At 42.4% G+C, this 17,270-nt stretch overlaps 1 protein-coding gene across 2 annotated transcripts in view; it reads left to right on the top strand.

Annotated features, from left to right (window-relative positions):
- The window catches only part of CHSY1 (chondroitin sulfate synthase 1), a 93,425-nt gene that overhangs the window by 18,881 nt on the left and 57,274 nt on the right, over nt 1-17,270 (top strand). The gene's annotated exons all lie outside the window — the stretch shown is intronic.

The following is a 17,270-nucleotide window of genomic DNA, read 5'->3' as shown; positions in this document are numbered from 1 at the left end:
AGGGGCTATTTCTCTTTTTACGATGTGATCGCCAAAGTTTTGTAAGGCCTGAAGTGAGGATGCTGGAATCATCCCATCTGTATACTTGGAACTGCTGGCTAGACTTGATGCGTCTGGTAAATGACCTTATTAAAAAAAGGGCCTGGTGGGGGAGGAAGCTCCCTTCACTGCTTGTGTGACCCGTCACTGCTTGTCCCTGCCCAGGAGCTCCTGAGTCACCTTGGATGCTGGCCCCACTCCTCTGCATTTCTCTAAAGCCTGATGACAGTTTTTTCTAGATACTGATGGCTTGGCCTCCACAGGGCTTATACCAGATGACTCTTCTTTTGTGGGAGAATATCTTTTACCTGGGCCTTCCCCGGTGGCTCAGAGGTAGGGAATCTACCTGCCAGTGCAGGAGACTCGAGTTCGATCCCTGGGTTGGGAAGATCCCCTGGAGGAGGAAATGGCAACCTGCTCCAGTATCCTTATCTGGGCGATCCCACGGACAGAGGAGCCTGGCAGGCTACAGTCCGTGGGGTCCAAAGAGTCGGACCTGACTGAGCAACTGACCCACAGCAGCAGTCTTTTACTGGAGTATAGCTTGTCTTTTCACTTTCAATATGGTATTTTTAATATATGCAAGTTATGAATTTAAGTGTAGCCTAATTCATCGTTCTTTCCCTGTGTGGTTTGTGCTTTTTATGTCTTAAGAAATTCTTCCCTTCCTTGGGTCACAGGAACTTTATATACTTTTACTGTAAATTTAATTTTGCCTATCATTTTTAAAGAATTTAAAATTTTTTTAATTTTTTAAAAATTTAAAATTCTATCGTTTTTAAGAATTCTATTGAGGCATTTACCACTTTGTTAGACTTTTGATTTCCTTTCTGTTTCCCTTTATGTAGGGCTTTAAGCAGTTCTAACCTGAGAAGTCATTAGAATTTATTGTTGTGTTCACCATAATCCCCTCATGTGAATGAGGAACTTTTATTAAACTTTCTTCTCTGTTAAGGCTCACATTATGAGAAATTATTGAGGTGGACTCTTACATTAAAGACAGTTATGTTAAGCTTTGGATCTTGGAAGGTACTGTTATAAACGTAGCCAGAAGGTATAATTTTTTTTTTCCCCTTTTTGCAAGTCCTAAATAATGCCTTGGGATTACACTTATGTTATTAAAGTGGCTCCTCAGGAGCAGCTGTCATAATCAAAATTCAGATTCATTTCTACACTTGTTTTGACTTTTTTTTTTTTTGCCATGCTACGCAGCACATGGGGATCTTAGTTCCCTAACCATAGATCAAACTTGTGACCCCCTGCATTTGCAGCATGAAGTCTTAACCACTGTACCACCAGAGAAGTCCCTGTTTTGTCTATTATTAGTGACTGATTGTTAATATATGACTTTAAAAACTTTATTTGGCAATCGTTTTAATTTTACAGGAACATTACAAGAATTTAAAAAACAATGCAAGCCAACAGTCAGAGTAGCCTGTTGATGCTTTATCCATTTTGCCATTGTTTGCTTGTGTTCCCACTTGCACCCTGTTCTTTCCAGTACAGAAGCACAGACATACTCAGCCACCATTTAAGGGTAGCTTTCTTTGTGGCCCTTTACTTTAAACTACTTTAAACTATTTGTATTTTGACTGAAAATATAGAAATTCTCTTATACCACCACAGTACAGCTCAAGTAAATTAAACATAATGTCTGTAGACTCAGTAGAGTCCCAGTAACATCTCTTCCTTCTCCATTACAGCCTCCATCCTGGGGTCAGGCATTACATTTGGTTGTCATGTCGCTTTAATCTGGGATGTTTGCACAGCCTCTTTCTTTGTTTTTCATGACCTTGGCATTTTCAAAACATGATTTTCATATTGAAAAAATGTGACTTAAATATAGTAAACCATTAAGTGGTTTTTAGTAATGCTCTTCAAGGTTTGTTAAAACCTCCCACTGAGAGGACCTCGCAGCACAGTGTGGGCCTTGAGACTGTTAATGCTGGTCGAAAAGAGTCAGGAGGCGCTGGCAAGCCTGATTCTCCCTTGTCACATAGGGTCAGTATCACTATCTCACGTTCTTTTCTTAAGAAACGCTATTGAACAGTTTTAAACAGTAATTTATTTAGGCAAATATATGACGTATTATACCACACACTACTCTGTTAATAGGAGGGACAAAACGAAAGTTGAGCCAAGTAACCCATTCATCTTCATTTCTTGTTGAAGTGTGTGTTATGCCTCTGGAAAAGTGCACAGATCATAACTAAGTGCAGAGCTCAGTGGGTTTTGGCAAACTGGACTCAGCTGGGTAACCAACATCCACATCTTTCTTGTATTATTTTAACTCAGTGTTTGACTAGTAATGAATGTGTTTGGGGTAGAAAATAATCATTACCAGTGAAAGTTAGTAACAGGAATAGATAGATATAGCAACTTAAAGTCAAAGTCAAAGTCGCTCAGTCGTGTCCGACTCTTTGTGACCCCATGGACTGTACAATCCGTGGAATTTTCCAGGCCAGAATACTGGAGTGGCTAGCCTTTCCCTTCTCCAGGGGATCTTCCCACCCCAGGGATTGAACCCAGGTCTCCTGCATTGCAGGCAGATTCTTTACCAGCTGAGCCACAAGGGAAGCCCATTTTTAGCAACTTAAAGATCTGGTTAATAGTTAATGCTGTCACGTGGTTCAAAATTCGTCTGTGCAAAGGACTTACAAAGATACGCCCTCCCACCTTTGTCTCCAACCACCAGGTTCCCCCAAAAGTCAGTCACCGTAGTGCGCCTTTCAGGTTACACGCTGTGCACTGTTTCTTGTTATTCAGGCCCTAAGTCGTGTCTGACTCCGCGACCCCATGGACTGCAGCAAGCCAGGCTCCTCTGTCCTGTATATAAGCAGTTAAGTTTGTGTATCTTCCCCCTTTTATACAAATGGTAGCATGCTTTACATACTGTGCGCATCTTGCTACTCTACACTTATGTCTTGGAAGATTTTCAGTTTGGTACATAAAGAGCATTACCTTTTTCATGGCATTCAGGCTATGTCTAGTTTTTTCCAGCAGTGTTTCTAACCAGTGGTGTATCCTAATGTTTCCCAGTCTTTTTTACATCATGGCACATGTACTGAGGCAACTGCCTCCAGAGGGCTCCTGCTACCCCAACCCCTAACGCTCTACCCGGCCCCTCCAGACCCAAAGGGGTTGTTATTTGGCACATCCTGAACTGTTTGGGGATACATCAGTATACCAAGACCATCAGTTGCGATGTCTGAGTTAATTGGTAAGTGTTTGTTAAGGGAAGTTGGTAGGAAATTGCCAAAGAAGGATGAAAGGTGAATGGCCTTTTTCTCTCTCAGAGACTTTAGTTAAGGAGATAAAAATATGTATGTTCATGAAATAGTGGAAAAAAACTTAGAAGTGTAAAACCTTGTGATGCTGATTTTACAAATATAAAACAGGAAAAGGTAAGATCTATTCAGTTCAGTTCAGTCGCTCAGTCGTGTCTGACTCCTTGCGACCCCATGAACCGCAGCACACCAGGCCTCCCTGTCCATCACCAACTCCCGGAGTCCACCCAAACCCATGTCCATTGAGTCGGTGATGCCATCCAACCATCTCATCCTCTGTCGTCCCCTTCTCCTCCTGCCCTCAATCTTTCCCAGCATCAGGGTCTTTTCTAATGAGTCAGCTCTTCGCATCAGGTGGCCAAAGTATTGGAGTTTCAGCTTCAGCATCAGTCCTTTCAGTGAACACCCAGGACTGATCTCCTTTAGGATGAACTGGTTGGATCTCCTTGCAGTCCAAGGGACTCTCAAGAGTCTTCTCCAACACCACAGTTCAAAAGCATCAATTCTTCAGCGCTCAGCTTTCTTTATAATCCAACTCTCAACATCCATACATGACCACTGGAAAAACCATAGCCTTGACGGTAAGATCTATGACATTCTTTTTTTAGAAAGGCATATCACCCAGGGAGATTAGAGTTTAGAGCAGAATATGTGGAAAGAGAAGTTCTTCTGTGTTAGTCTGACTGGTTTTTAAAGGAATATTGAACATCCTTACATCAGAAGCCTGAGTTTTTTTTCCTTTCATCACAGAAGAAATAATATATCTTAATGCTAATTGTCATAGAGCTGGTTTGTGTTATATTGGGATGCTTTGTTCCTTTAGGCTGCCCCTTAACCTTAGCTGCCCAAGAACCAGGCAAGCTTCTACATAGCTAGATGCTCAGATATTGAGCACTAGTGCTGCCTGCTTCTTCGCAGCAGAACCCCTGTGGTCTTATACTGAGTCTTCTCTTGTTCTGGCAGTTTGGTGGTTCAGTTTCCAAGCTATAGTAGATTACCTTCTAATCTATTAGCACCCCCAGAAGAGGGCTACTGTATGAGGACTGTGTCAGTTGTGAGTGGGAAGAGCATGAAAGGAAGTGAAAAATAAGAGAAAATGCAGTTGTGACCTGCACAATAGTCTGAGACCACATATTATGTTACTGCTTTCTTTCTGGTTTTATTCAGTATGGTTGGAAAACATACTTTGCATTTCCAGTTTTTAAAAATTGCTAAATCTTTTTTATGGTTTCACGTGGTATACCCTGGAGAATGTTCCACGTGCACTGGAGACAAATGTGTCTTCTGCTCTTGTGTGGGCTGTTGTCTGTTAAATCTAGTTGGTTTTTATGTTGGTCAGGTCTATTTCCATCTTTGGCTAGTTTTTCTGTCCATAACTGAAAGTCAGATATTGAAATCTCCAATATTGTTTTTGAATTGTCTATATTTCTCCCTTTTATTATGTCAGTTTTTGCCTAATACATTTTGGGCCTCTCGGTATGTGCATTTATGTTTATAACTCTTTTATTTTCATGATGAATGACTCCTTTTATCATTATAGAATTTCTTCTTTTATCTTTAGTAACAATTTTTGTCTTAGTTCAGTCACTCAGTTGGGTCCAGCTCTTTTCGACCCCATGGACTGCAGCACGTGAGGCTTCCCTGTCCATCACCAACTCCCGGAGTTTGCTCAAACTCAGGTCCATCAAGTCAGTCATGTCATCCAACCATCTCATCATGTGTTGTCCCCTTCTCCTCCTGCCTTCAATCATTCCCAGCATTAGGGTCTTTTAAAATGAGTCAGGTCTTCATACAACGTGCCAAAAGTTTTGGAGCTTCACCATCAGTCCTTCCAATGAATATTCAGGACTGATTTCCTTTAGGATTGACTGGCTTGATCTCCTTGTAGTCCAAGGAACTCTCAAGAGTCTTCTCTAGCACCACAGTTCAAAAGCATCAATTCTTTGGTGCTCAGCTTTCTTTATACGCCAATACTCACATCCATACACGACTATTGGAAAAACCATAGCCTTGACTAGACGGACCTTGGTTGGCAGAGTAATGTCTCTGCTTTTTAATATGCTGTCTAGGTCATAACTTTCCTTCCAAGGAGTAAGCGTCTTTTAATTTCATGGCTGTAGTCACCGTCTGCACTGATTTTGGAGCCCAACAAAACAAAGTCTGTCACTCTTTCCATTGTTTCCCCACCTATTTGCCATGAAGTGGTGGGACCAGATGCCATGGTCTTAGTTTTCTGAATGTTGAGTTTTAAGCCAACTTTTTCACTCTCCTCTTTCACTTTCATCAAGAGGCTCCTTAGTTCTTCTTCGCTTTCTGCCATAAGAATGGTATCATTTGTGTGTCAGAGGTTATTGATATTTCTCCTGGCAATCTTGATTCCAGCTTGTGTTTCATCCAGCCCGGCATTTTGCATGATGTACTCTGCATATAAGTTAAATAAGCAGGGTGACCATATACAGCCTTGATGTACTCCTTTCCTAGTTTGGAACGAGTCATGTTCCGTGGGCGGTTCTAACTGTTGTTTCTTGATCTGCATGCAGATTTCTTAGGAGGCAAGTAAGGTGGTCTAGTATTCCCATCTTTTGAAGAATTTTCCAGTTTGTTGTGATCCACAATAAAGAAGTAGATGTTTTTCTGGAACTCTCTTGCTTTTTCAGTGATCCAGAGGATGTTGGCAATTTGATCTCTCGTTCCTCTGCCTTTTCTAAATCCAGCTGGAACATTTGGAAGTTCATGGTTCACGTATTGAAGCCTGGCTTGGAGAATTTTGAGCATTATTTTGCTAGCGTGTAAAATGAGTGCAATTGTGCAGTAGTTTGAGCATTCTTTGGCACTGCCTTTCTTTGGGATTGGAAAGAAAACTGACCTTTTCCAGTCCCATGGCTACTGCTGAGTTTTCCAAATTTGCTGGCATATTGAATGCAGCACTTTAACAGCATCATTTTTATCATTTGAGATAGCTCAACTGGAATTCTATCACTGCCACTAGCTTTGTTTGTAGTGATGCTTCCTAAGGCCCACTTGGCTTCGCATTCCAGGATGTCTGGAATGATATCTAGGTGAGTGATCACCCCATCGTGGTTATCCAGGTCATGATGATCTTTTTTGTACAGTTCTTCTGTGTATTCTTGCCACCTCTTCTTAATATCTTCTGCTTCTGTTAGGTAAATACCATTTCTGTCCTTTATATAGCCCATCTTTGCATGAAATGTTTCCTTGGTATTTCTAATTTTTTTTGGAGAGATCTCTAGTCTTTCCCATTCTGTTGTTTTCCTTTATTTCGTTGCATTAATCGCTGAGGAAGGCTCCGTTGTCTCTCCTTGCTATTCTTTCAAACTCTGCATTCAGTTGGGCATATCTTTCCTTTTCTCCTTTGCCTTTCACTCTTCTTTTCTCAGCTATTTGTAAGGCCTCCTCAGACAACCATTTTGCCCTTTTGCATTTCTTTTTCTTGGGGATGGTCTTGATCACTGCCTTCTGTACAGTGTCATGAACCTCCATCCATAGTTCTTCAGGCACTCTGTCAGATCTAATCCCTTGAATCTATTTCTCACTTCCACTGTATAATTGCAAGGGATTTGATTTAGGTCATACCTGAATGATCTAGTGGATTTCCCTACTTTCTTCAATTTAAGTCTGAATTTGGCAATGAGGAGTTCATGATCTGACCCACAGTCAGCTTCTGGTCTTGTTTTTGCTGACTGTATAGAGCTTCTTCATCTTTGGCTGCAAAAAATATATAAGTCTGATTTCGGTGTTGACCATCTGGTGATGTCCGTGTGTAGAGTCTTCTTTTGTGTTGCTGGAAGAGGGTGTTTGCTATGACCACTGCGTTGTTTTGGCAAAACTGTTAACCTTTGCCCTGCTTCATTTTGTATTCCAAAGTCAAATTTGCCTGTTATTCCAGATATCTTTTGATTTCCTACTTTTGGATTACAGTCCCCTATGACGAAAAGGACATCTCTTTTTGGGTGTTAGTTGTAGTTCTTCATATAACTGTTCAACTTCAGCTTCTTCATCATTACTGGTCGGGGCATAGACTTGGATTACTGTGATATTGAATGGTTTCCCTTGGAAACGAACAGAGATCATTTTGTCATTTTTGAAGTTGCATCCAGGTACTGCATTTTGGACTCTTTTGTTGACTTTGAGCACTACTCCATGTATTCTAAGCGTTTCTTGCCCACAATAGTAGATATAATGGTCATGAATTAAATTCACCCATTCCAGTCCATTTTACTTCACTGATTCCTAAAATGTCGATGTTCACTCTTGCCATCTCCTCTTTGACCACTTCCAACTTACCTTGATTCGTGGACCTAACATTCCAGGTTCCTAAGCAATATTGCTCTTTACAGCATCAGACTTTACTTACGTCACCAGTCACATCCACAGCTGGGCATTGTGTTTGCTTTGGCTCTGCCTCTTCATTGTTCCTAGAGTTATTTCTCCACTCTTCTCCAGTAGCATATTTGACACCTACCAAGCTGGGGAGTTCTTTTTCAGAGTCATATCTTTTTGCCTTTTCATACTGTTCATGGGATTCTCAAAGCAAAAATGCTGAAGTGGTTTACCATTCCCTTCTGTGGACCACGTTTTGTCAGAACTCTCCACCATGACCCATCTGTCTTGGGTGGCCCTACAAGGCATGGCTCATAGTTTAACTGAGCTAGACAATGCTGTCGTCCATGTGATCAGTTTGATTAGTTTTCCACTTTGGTGGTTTTCATTCTGTCTGCCCTCTGATGGAGAAGGATAAGAGGCTTATGGGAGAGGTTCCTGATGGGAGAGACTGACTGAGGGGGACACTGGGTCTTGTTCTGATGGACAGGGCCGTGCTCAGTAGATCTTTAATCCAATTTTCTGTTGATGGGCTGTGTTCCCTCCCTGTTGTTTGACCTGAGACCAAACTATGGTGGAGGTGATGAAGATAAGGGCAGCCTCCTTCCAAAGGTCCCATGGAGGCACTGCTGGACTCAGTGCCCCCAACCCCGCAGCAGGCCACCGCTGACCCACGCCTCTGCCAGCGACTCCTGGACACCCACGGGCAAGTCTCTTAGGGGCTCACTGCTCCTTTCTCCTGTGTCCTCGTGTGTGCAAGGTTTTGTTTGTGCCCTCCAAGAGTCTCCTTCCCCAGTCCTGTGGAAGTTCTGTAATCAAAACACATTGGCCTCCAAGTCAAGTTCCCTGGGGGTTCTCAGTCCCTTGCTGGATCCCCAGGTTGGGCAATCTGTTGTGGGTCCTAGAATTTATTTGGTATAATTGTTCTGTAGCTTGCAGGTCATCTGCTCGGCGGCTCTGTGGTCATGTTAATGGCGACCTCTTCCATGAGGGCTTTGCCACAGGCTCTGTGACCAGGTCCGCTGTACCCAGAGCCTCTGTCCCCACGGCAGGCCCCTGCCGATGCGTGCCTCCACAGGAGACACTCAGACTCTCAGAGGCAGGCCTATGCCGAAGCGTGCCTCCGCAGGAGACGCTCAGACTCTCAGAGGCAGGCCTGGCTCAGTGTCTGTGCAGCCTCTGTGTCCCGGTGCACACAGACTACCTGAGCGTCGCTGCTGGCTATGGCGTTCGATTCTAAATGCGATTTCGCCTTCCTGCCATCTTGCAGGGGCTGCTCCATTGCCCTTGGATGCAGGGTATCTTTTTGTGGTGGGATCCACCATTCTCCTGTCAAAGGTTGTTAAGCAGCAAGTTGTAATTTTGGAGTTCTCGCAGGAGAAGATGAGCGCAGGTCCTTCTACTCCGCCATCTAAACGTCTGTCTTATCTGCCATTAGTGTAACCACTCCATCTCTTTTGCATGGTACCTTTCATTCCATCCTTCCTCTCTCATCCTGTTTGAGTCTTTGAATCTAAAGTATATCTCCTTTGGTCAGCGGAAGGATAGGGGAAGGGGTGGTTAGGGAGTTTGGGATTGACATGTACAGACTGCTATATTTAAAATGGATAACCGACAGGGACTGTTGTATAGCACACAGAACTCTGCTCAGTGTCACGTGGCAGCCAGGGTGGAAGGGGAGTTTTCCGTAACGATGGATACTTATGTATGTATGGCTCAGTCCTTTTGCTGCATACCTGAAACTATCCCAACAGTGTTAATTGGCTAGACCCCAATGCAAAATAAAAGTTTAAAAAAACAGTGTATCTAGTAGAAACCATATAGTTGAATCATTTTTTTAACCCATTTTGCCATTCTGCTTTTTGTTTTGAGTGTTTAACCTATTTATATTTAGTTTTACTGATACAGTGAACTACTGCACAATTGCACTCATCTCACACACTATCAAAGTAACGCTCAAAATTCTCCAAGCCAGGCTTCAACAGTACGTGAACTGTGAACTTCCACGTGTTCAAACTGGATTTAGAAAAGGCAGAGGAACCAGAAATCAGATTGCCAACATCTGTTGGATCATCGAAAAAGCAAGAGAGTTCAGAAAAACATCTACTTCTGCTTTATTGACTACACCAAAGCTTTTGACTGTGTGAATCACAACAAACTGTGGAAAATTCTTAAACAGATGGAATACCAGACCATCTGACCTGCTTCCTGAGAAATCTGTGCTCAGATCAAGAAGCAACAGTTAGAACTGGACATGGAACAACAGACTGGTTCCAAACCAGGAAAGGAGTACATCAAGGCTGGAAATGGTCACCCTGCTTATTTAACTTATATGCAGAGTACAACATGAGAAACGCTGGGCTGGATGAAGCACAAGCTGGAATCAAGATTGCCAGGAGAAATATCAATAACCTCAGAGATACAGATGACACCACCCTTATGGCAGAAAGTGAAAAAGAATAAAGAACCTTTTGGTCAAAGTGAAAGAGGAGAGTGAAAAGGTTGGCTTACAACTCAACATTCAGAAAACTAAGATCATGGCATCCAGTCCCATCACTTCATGGCAAATAGATGGCAAAACAACAGAAACAGTGATCCGTTATTTTTGGGCTCCAGAATCACTGTGACGGTGACTGCAGCCATGAAATTAGAAGATGCTTGCTCCTTGGAAGAAAATTTACAACCAACCTAGACAGCATATTAAAAAGCAGAGACATTACTTTGCCAACAAAGGTCCATTTAGTCAAGGCTATGGTTTTTCCAGTGGTCATGTGTGGATGTTGAGAGTTGGACTATAAAGAAAGCTGAGCCCTGAAGAACTGATGCTTTTAACTGTGGTGTTGGAGAAGACTCTTGAGAGTCCCTTGACCTGCAAAGAGATCCAACCAGTCCATCCTAAAGGAAAACAGTCCTGAATATTCATTGGAAGGACTGATGCTGAAGCTGAAACTCCAATATTTTGGCCACCTGATGCGAAGAGCTGACTCACTGGAAAAGACCCTGATGCTGGGAAAGATTGAAGGCGGGAGGAGAAGGGGACGACAGAGGATGAAATGGTTGGATGGCATCAGCGACTCGATGGGGATGAATTTGAGTAAACTCTGGGAGTTAGTGATGGACAGGGAGGCCTGGCGTGCTGCAGTCCATGGGGTTGCAAAGAGTCAGACACGACTGAGCAACTGAACTGAAATGTCTCTCCTTTTGCTATGTGTTTCATATGTCATGTCTTTTTCTTGTTCCTCCATGCCACTTTCTTTTGTATTAAATACACATTTTGTATACATTTTCATTGTTGTCATTTCTTTTTCTTATTTTTTGTTATTTTCTTAGAAGTCACTCTGTTACAATTAACATATTAACTGATAAAAATCTCTGTCAAATTAATTCCAGCTTAATAGCAGTAATATATGAAATATTTGCTTCTGTATACCTAATTCTCCCCTTAGTCCTTCATGCTGTTATTATATGGAAATATATAATATATATATAATTACACATCTCTGTATAATTATGTGTGCCCATTGAGGTACATTTATAATTATTGCTTTATGCAGTTGTCTTTTAAATCAGGATAGAGAAAAAAAGACTTAGAATTTTTAAAAATGCATTTATAGTATCTTTTGTATTTGCCTATGTAGTTACTCTTAATGGACTTCTTCGTGTGTATTTGTGTTAGTGCCCAGTGTCTCTTCGTTTCCGTTTCAAAGACTTCAGTATTTCTTGGGGTGGGGAGGGTGAGGGGCGCTGCCGCAGTGGGAGGCCCATACCCCACAGCGAAGAGTAGCCCCCACTCAGTGCAGCTGGAAATCCAGCACAACCAGTAAATAAAGACGTTGTTGCAAGTGAGGTCTCAGAGGGAAGCACTGGGCAGGTCGGGTGAGGATGGTTCTCTGGGAACGGGGCTGTGAAGGATGTGCAGCCCCATCCTGCCTTCTTCTGTGGCTGCCAGGCCGCTGGTTTTCACTGTAATGGTGAGCTAGTGATTTTCAAATTTAACACATTGCTAGGAATCTGGGAAGGGAAATAGGGCAAGTTATGTCACAACTGTTCTTACCAAAATTTCAGTTATTCTTGTAGAAATGCTTCCTGAATTACTGCAGGCCTTGGACTAATATTCAGAGTCGTGAAGAGTACCTGAAAAAATTTGGGGGCATATGTTTTTGCTTCTGTAAGGGCTCCCCAGGTGGCATGAGAGGTTCAGGTTCAATCCCTGAGTCTGGAAGATCCCTGGAGGAGGGAATGGCAACCCGCTCCAGTATTCTTGCCTGGGAAATCCCATGGACAGAGGAGCCTGGCGGCTATGGTCCATGGTATAACATAGTTGACATGACTGAAGCGACTTAGCATGCATGTACCCACGTGGCTCGGTGGTAAAGAATCTGCCTGCAAATGCAGGAGATCGGGTTCAGGAGATCCCCAGATCAGGAAGATCCTCTGGAGGAGAAAATGGCAGCCCACTCCAGTACCCTTGCCAGGAAAGTCCCACGGAGAGGAGTCTGGTGGGCTACAGTTGATGGGGTCACAAAGAGTCGGACGCGACTGAACGACTAACACTTTGTTTTTATAGTAACAGTGTGTGCTTGGAATCTCTGTTTGCTTTTACAATTTTGAGAATACTGTTCTGATGGAACAAATCACAGTTTACCTGAAATGAAGATGTCCATTGCTTTGGACCTATAATTACCTTCATGGCAAGATGAAACCTCCTATCGGTACTTAAACACCTCTGAAATGGTTTCACTGTTTGACATAGCAGAGTCTTGTGGTTGTGAGGTGTGGGTATAAGGCAAATAGATACGTCTTCCTGATGTTCACATTTGGTAGGAGTGTGTTAAAGGTATTCTAGGCTTTATATGTTAACCACATTTCTTACTGGAAACTCATAGCCAGGCATATTTAACTTAATGTTCAGTTGACAGGAAAAGGCTCCTAGCAGCATTATCAGGAGATGGGCTCCACGTATCCTTTTCTTTATCTTATAGTACAGCGGAAGAGCATTTCCTGCATAGTTGAGAAGATTGAGATCATAAAGGTCATCACCCCAATTCTTGTAATAAACTGACAGTCTATCTTCTAAATTTTATCTGTGTTCAAAGTGCTTTACAAGCCATTGTAAAATGAGCTCTGAAACTTACTATCACTATGTTAAAATGGATTAATCTATGTGAAAAATACCTCCTTACCTAATATTAATAAGCCAACAGTATACCAGGGCAAATAGTGTAAACCAGACAGGAAAGTGTGGAGGGCCTGTGGGACAGTTAGGATGAGGTAAGATGACTTGGGGGGCAGTGTGGAGGGGGCTTGCCCTGTCTGGGCCACCACCTTCTCTGAAGATGGCTGGGTCTCCAGACTGTCGGGAGCAGTTAGGAAGCAGTCTTGTCTCGTCCGGGTGAGGTCTCCGGATGGCAACACAAAGGTTTCTAAAGCTGTTAATTCCAGGAATCTCCCCGGTCACCCCACCCCCATCAGCCCCCTGCCACCTGTGGCCCCGCGACATTCTTGTGTTTCTGTTCCTCTCACACCAGCAGGTTCATCTGTACAACCTTGGGGGGCTTCCCTGATGGCTCAGACAGAAAAGAAACCGCCTGCAGTGCAGGGGACCTGGGTTCTTTCCTGGGTCAGGAAGATTCCCTGGAGGAGGGAATGGCTACCCACTCCAGGATTCTTGCCTGGAGAATCCCATGGACAGAGGAGCCTGGCGAGCTGTAGTTCATGGGGTCACAAAGAGGCCCACATATATGTGTTAATGTATGATATTTGGGGTTTTTTTCTGACTTACTTCACTCTGTATGATAGATTCTAGGTCCATCCAGATCTCTACAGATAACCCAATTTCATTTATTTTTCTGGTTGAGTAATATTCCAGTGAACATTGGTTTCCATGTGTCTTCTTGAATTACGGTTTTCTCAGGGTATATGCCCAGTAGTAGGATTGCTGGATCATATGATAGTTCTGTTTTTAGTTTTTTAAGAAAACTTCATACTGTTTTCCGCAGTGGCTGTATCAGTTTACATTCCCCACAACACTCCAAGAGGGCTCCTTTCTTTGCACACCCTCTCCAGATCTGTTGTTTTCGGGGTTTTTTGACGTTGGCCGTTGTGGTTGGTGTGAGGTGTTAGCCTCATGATAGTTTTGACGTGCGTCTCTCTAACAGTGACCGTGCTGAGCATCTTTCTCATGAGCCACTTGGCCGTCTGGCTGTCTTCTTCAGTGAGACGCACATACAGGTCTTCTGCTCACGTTTTGATTGGGCTCTCTGTTGCTTTGACACTAAGCTGCGTGAGCGGTTTGTGTGCTTTGGAGATTAACCCTTTGTCACTGCTGGGTTTGGAAATATTCTCTCCCGTTCCTCATACGGTCATGGTTCCCTCTTCTGGGCAAAAACTTTTGAGTTTAATTAGATTCCACTGCTTATTTTTGTTTTTATCTTCATTACTCCAGGAGATGGGTCATAAAAGACCTTGCTGTGATTTATGTCAAAGAGTGTTTCTCCTATGTGTTCTTCTGAAAGTTTTGTAGTGTCCAGTCTTCCCTTTAGGCCTTTAATCTATTTTGAGCTTACTTTTGTGTATGGAGTTAGGTAGTGCTCCAGCTTCATTCTTTTACATGTAGATGTCCAGTTTTCCCATCTCCCTGTATTGAAGAGGTTGTCTTTTCTTCGTTATATATTCTTGCCCTCTTTGTCATAGATTAAGTGACCGTTGGTGTGTGGGTTTATCTCTGGGCTTTCTAACCTGTACTGTCATCCGTATTTCTGTTTTTGTGCCAGTACCATACTGTTGATTACTGTAGCTTTGTGGTATAATCTGAAGTCAGGGAGCCTGGTTCCTCCAGCTTTGTTTTTCTTTCTCAAGATTGCTTTGGTTATTCAGTGTCTTTTGTGTTTCCATACAAATTTTAAGATTCTTTTGTTCTAATTCTGTGAAAACTGGTGTCGTTGATTTAGTAGGAATTGCATTGAATCTGTAGATTGCTTTGGATGATATGGTCATTTTCAAAATGCTCATTCTTCCAGTCCAGGAGCATGCGTATCTCTCCTGTTTGTGGCCTCTTTTAATAGTTTTCTGAGTACAGGTCTTTTGCCTCGTTAGGTGGATTTAGTTCTAGGTATTTTACTCATTTTGTTGCAGTGGTAAAAGGTAGTAACGTTGCTTGTCTGTAAACCTTGTGATTTCTCTTTCAGATCTTAGTAGGATCAATGAATCTTGTTTGTAGGTTTTTCCCTTTCATCACTTTAAATGTATCCTGCCACTCCTTGCTGGACTGCTGAGTTTCTACTGAAAAGTGAGCTGATAACCTTACTGCAATTCCTTTGTATATTATTTGTTGCTTTTCTCTTGCTGCTTATAATATTTTTCTTTGAATTTAATTTTTGTTACTTTGATTAAAGTGTGTCTTGATGTGTTTCTCCTAGAGTTTATCCTGTGTGGGACTCTCTGCACTGCCTGAAAGTAAGTAGCTATTTCCTTTCTGATGTTAGGGAAATTTTCAACTATAATCTCTTAAAATATTTCCTTAAAGCCTTTTTTTTTTAGATTCTTGTAGGACCCCTATAATTTGAATATTGATACATTTAATATTGTCCCAGAGTTCTCGGAGAGTGTCCTCTGTTCTTCCTATTTCTTTATTCTGGTCCTTAGTAGTTATTTCCACCATTCTGTCTCCTAGCTCACTTATTTGCTCTTCTGCATCAGTTATTCTGCTGTTGATTCCTTCTAGTGTGTTTTTCATTTCAGGTATTACATTGTTCATCTCTCTTTGTTCTTTAGTCCCTTGAGGTCTTTTTTAAACACTTCTTGTATTTTCTCAATTCTTGCCTCCATTCTGTTCTGAGATTTTGTATCATTTTTACTGTCCTTACTCTGAACTCTGAGGTATGCGGTCTTGTTGGTTTTGACCTTGCTTCTCCGTCTGTGACACTTTTGGTTGTCTCCCTCTTTGATGGGTAGGGCTGTTTGCCGTGACGTTTCTGACACTGGAGTTTGCAGCCAGTTTGGTACAGCCAGGTCTCGGCACCTAGATGGGTCCTCACTCTGATTAGTATTCCAGGGGGTTTGAGATTCTCTGTTAGTTCAGTGGTTTGGACTTGGCACCCTCACCACAGGAGCTCAGGCCTGACCCCCAGCCTGGGGACTGAGATCCTACAAGCTACGTGATGTGGCAAAAGAAAAGAAAGGACAGTACAATAACAGAAGAATAGAAAACAAAATAAAGTTGTAAAAATTAAAAATATATTAGGAAAAGTGAAAATGTAAGTGAAGCAACTACAGCACGGTAAAACAGAGGAACAGCAGAAAACAGAAAAAGGGGGCAGGGGAAAACAAGCCAAAAGTAGCAGTAACAACAGAGTGCAAGAAGCAAAAGTAGAAAAATCATTAGAAATACAAATACAGTGAAACAACAAGGTAAAACAGAACCCAAAAAAAGAAAGGGCAGAAAAGACCTTACAAGTAGCTGAGAAAAGAAAAGAAGTGAAAGGCAAAGGAGAAAAGAATGTATACCCATCTGAATGCAGAGTTCCAAGAATAGTAAGACGCGATAAGAAAGCCTTCTTAAGTGAACAATGCAAAGAAATAGAGGAAAGCAATAGAATGGGAAAGACTAGAGATCTCTTCAAGAAAATTAGAGAAACCAAGGGAACATTTCATGCAAAGGGGCTCAATAAAGGACAGAAATGGTATGGACCTAACAGAAGCAGAAGATACTAAGATGAGATGGCAAGAATACACAGAAGAACTATATAAAAAAGGTCTTAATGACCTGGATAACCATGATGGTGTGGTCACTCACCTAGAGCCAGACATCCTGGATTGTGAACTCAAGTGTGCCTTAGGAATCATTACCAAGAACAAAGCTAGTGGAGATGATGGAATTCCAGTTGAGCTACTTCAAATCCTTAAAAAATGATGCTGTTAAAGTGCTGCACTCAATATGCCAGCAAATTTGGAAAACTCAGCAGTGGCCACAGGACTGGAAAAACTCAGTTTTCATTCCAATCCCAAAGGAGGACAATTGCAGAGAGTATTCAAACTACCACACAACTGTGTTCATTTCACATGCTAGCAAGGTAATGTTCAAAATCCTTCAATAATATGTGAATCATGAACTTCCAGATGTTCAAGCTGGATTTAGAAAAGGCAGAGGAAACTGTGCTAAATCCTTTGACTGTGTGGATCACAACAAACTGGAAAATTCATAAAACGATGGGTATACCAGACCACTTTACCTGCCTCTTGAGAAACCTGAATACAGGTAGGAGCAGCAGTTAGAACGGTACATTGAACAATTCACTGCTGCTGCTGCTAAGTCACTTCAGTCGTGTCCGACTCTGTGTGACCCCATAGACGGAAGCCCACCAGGCTTCCCCGTCCCTGGGATTCTCCAGGGAAGAACACTGGAGTGGGTTGCCATTTCCTTCTCCAGTGTGTGAAAGTGAAGTCGCTCAGTCGTGTCTGACCCTTAGCGACCCCACGGACTGCAGCCTACCAGGCTCCTCCGTCCATGGGATTTTCTAGGCAAGAGTACTGGAGTGGGGTGCCATTGCCTTCTCCAGAACAATTCACTGAACTGGTTCAAAATTGGGAAAGGAGTACATCAAG

The sequence above is a fragment of the Moschus berezovskii genome, chromosome 21, assembly GCF_049115385.1.
Source record: "Moschus berezovskii isolate FMDL1 chromosome 21, NW_MosBer_1.0, whole genome shotgun sequence".
NCBI classification, from domain to species: Eukaryota; Metazoa; Chordata; class Mammalia; order Artiodactyla; family Moschidae; genus Moschus; species Moschus berezovskii.
This window is presented reverse-complemented; position numbering and strand designations above follow the sequence as displayed.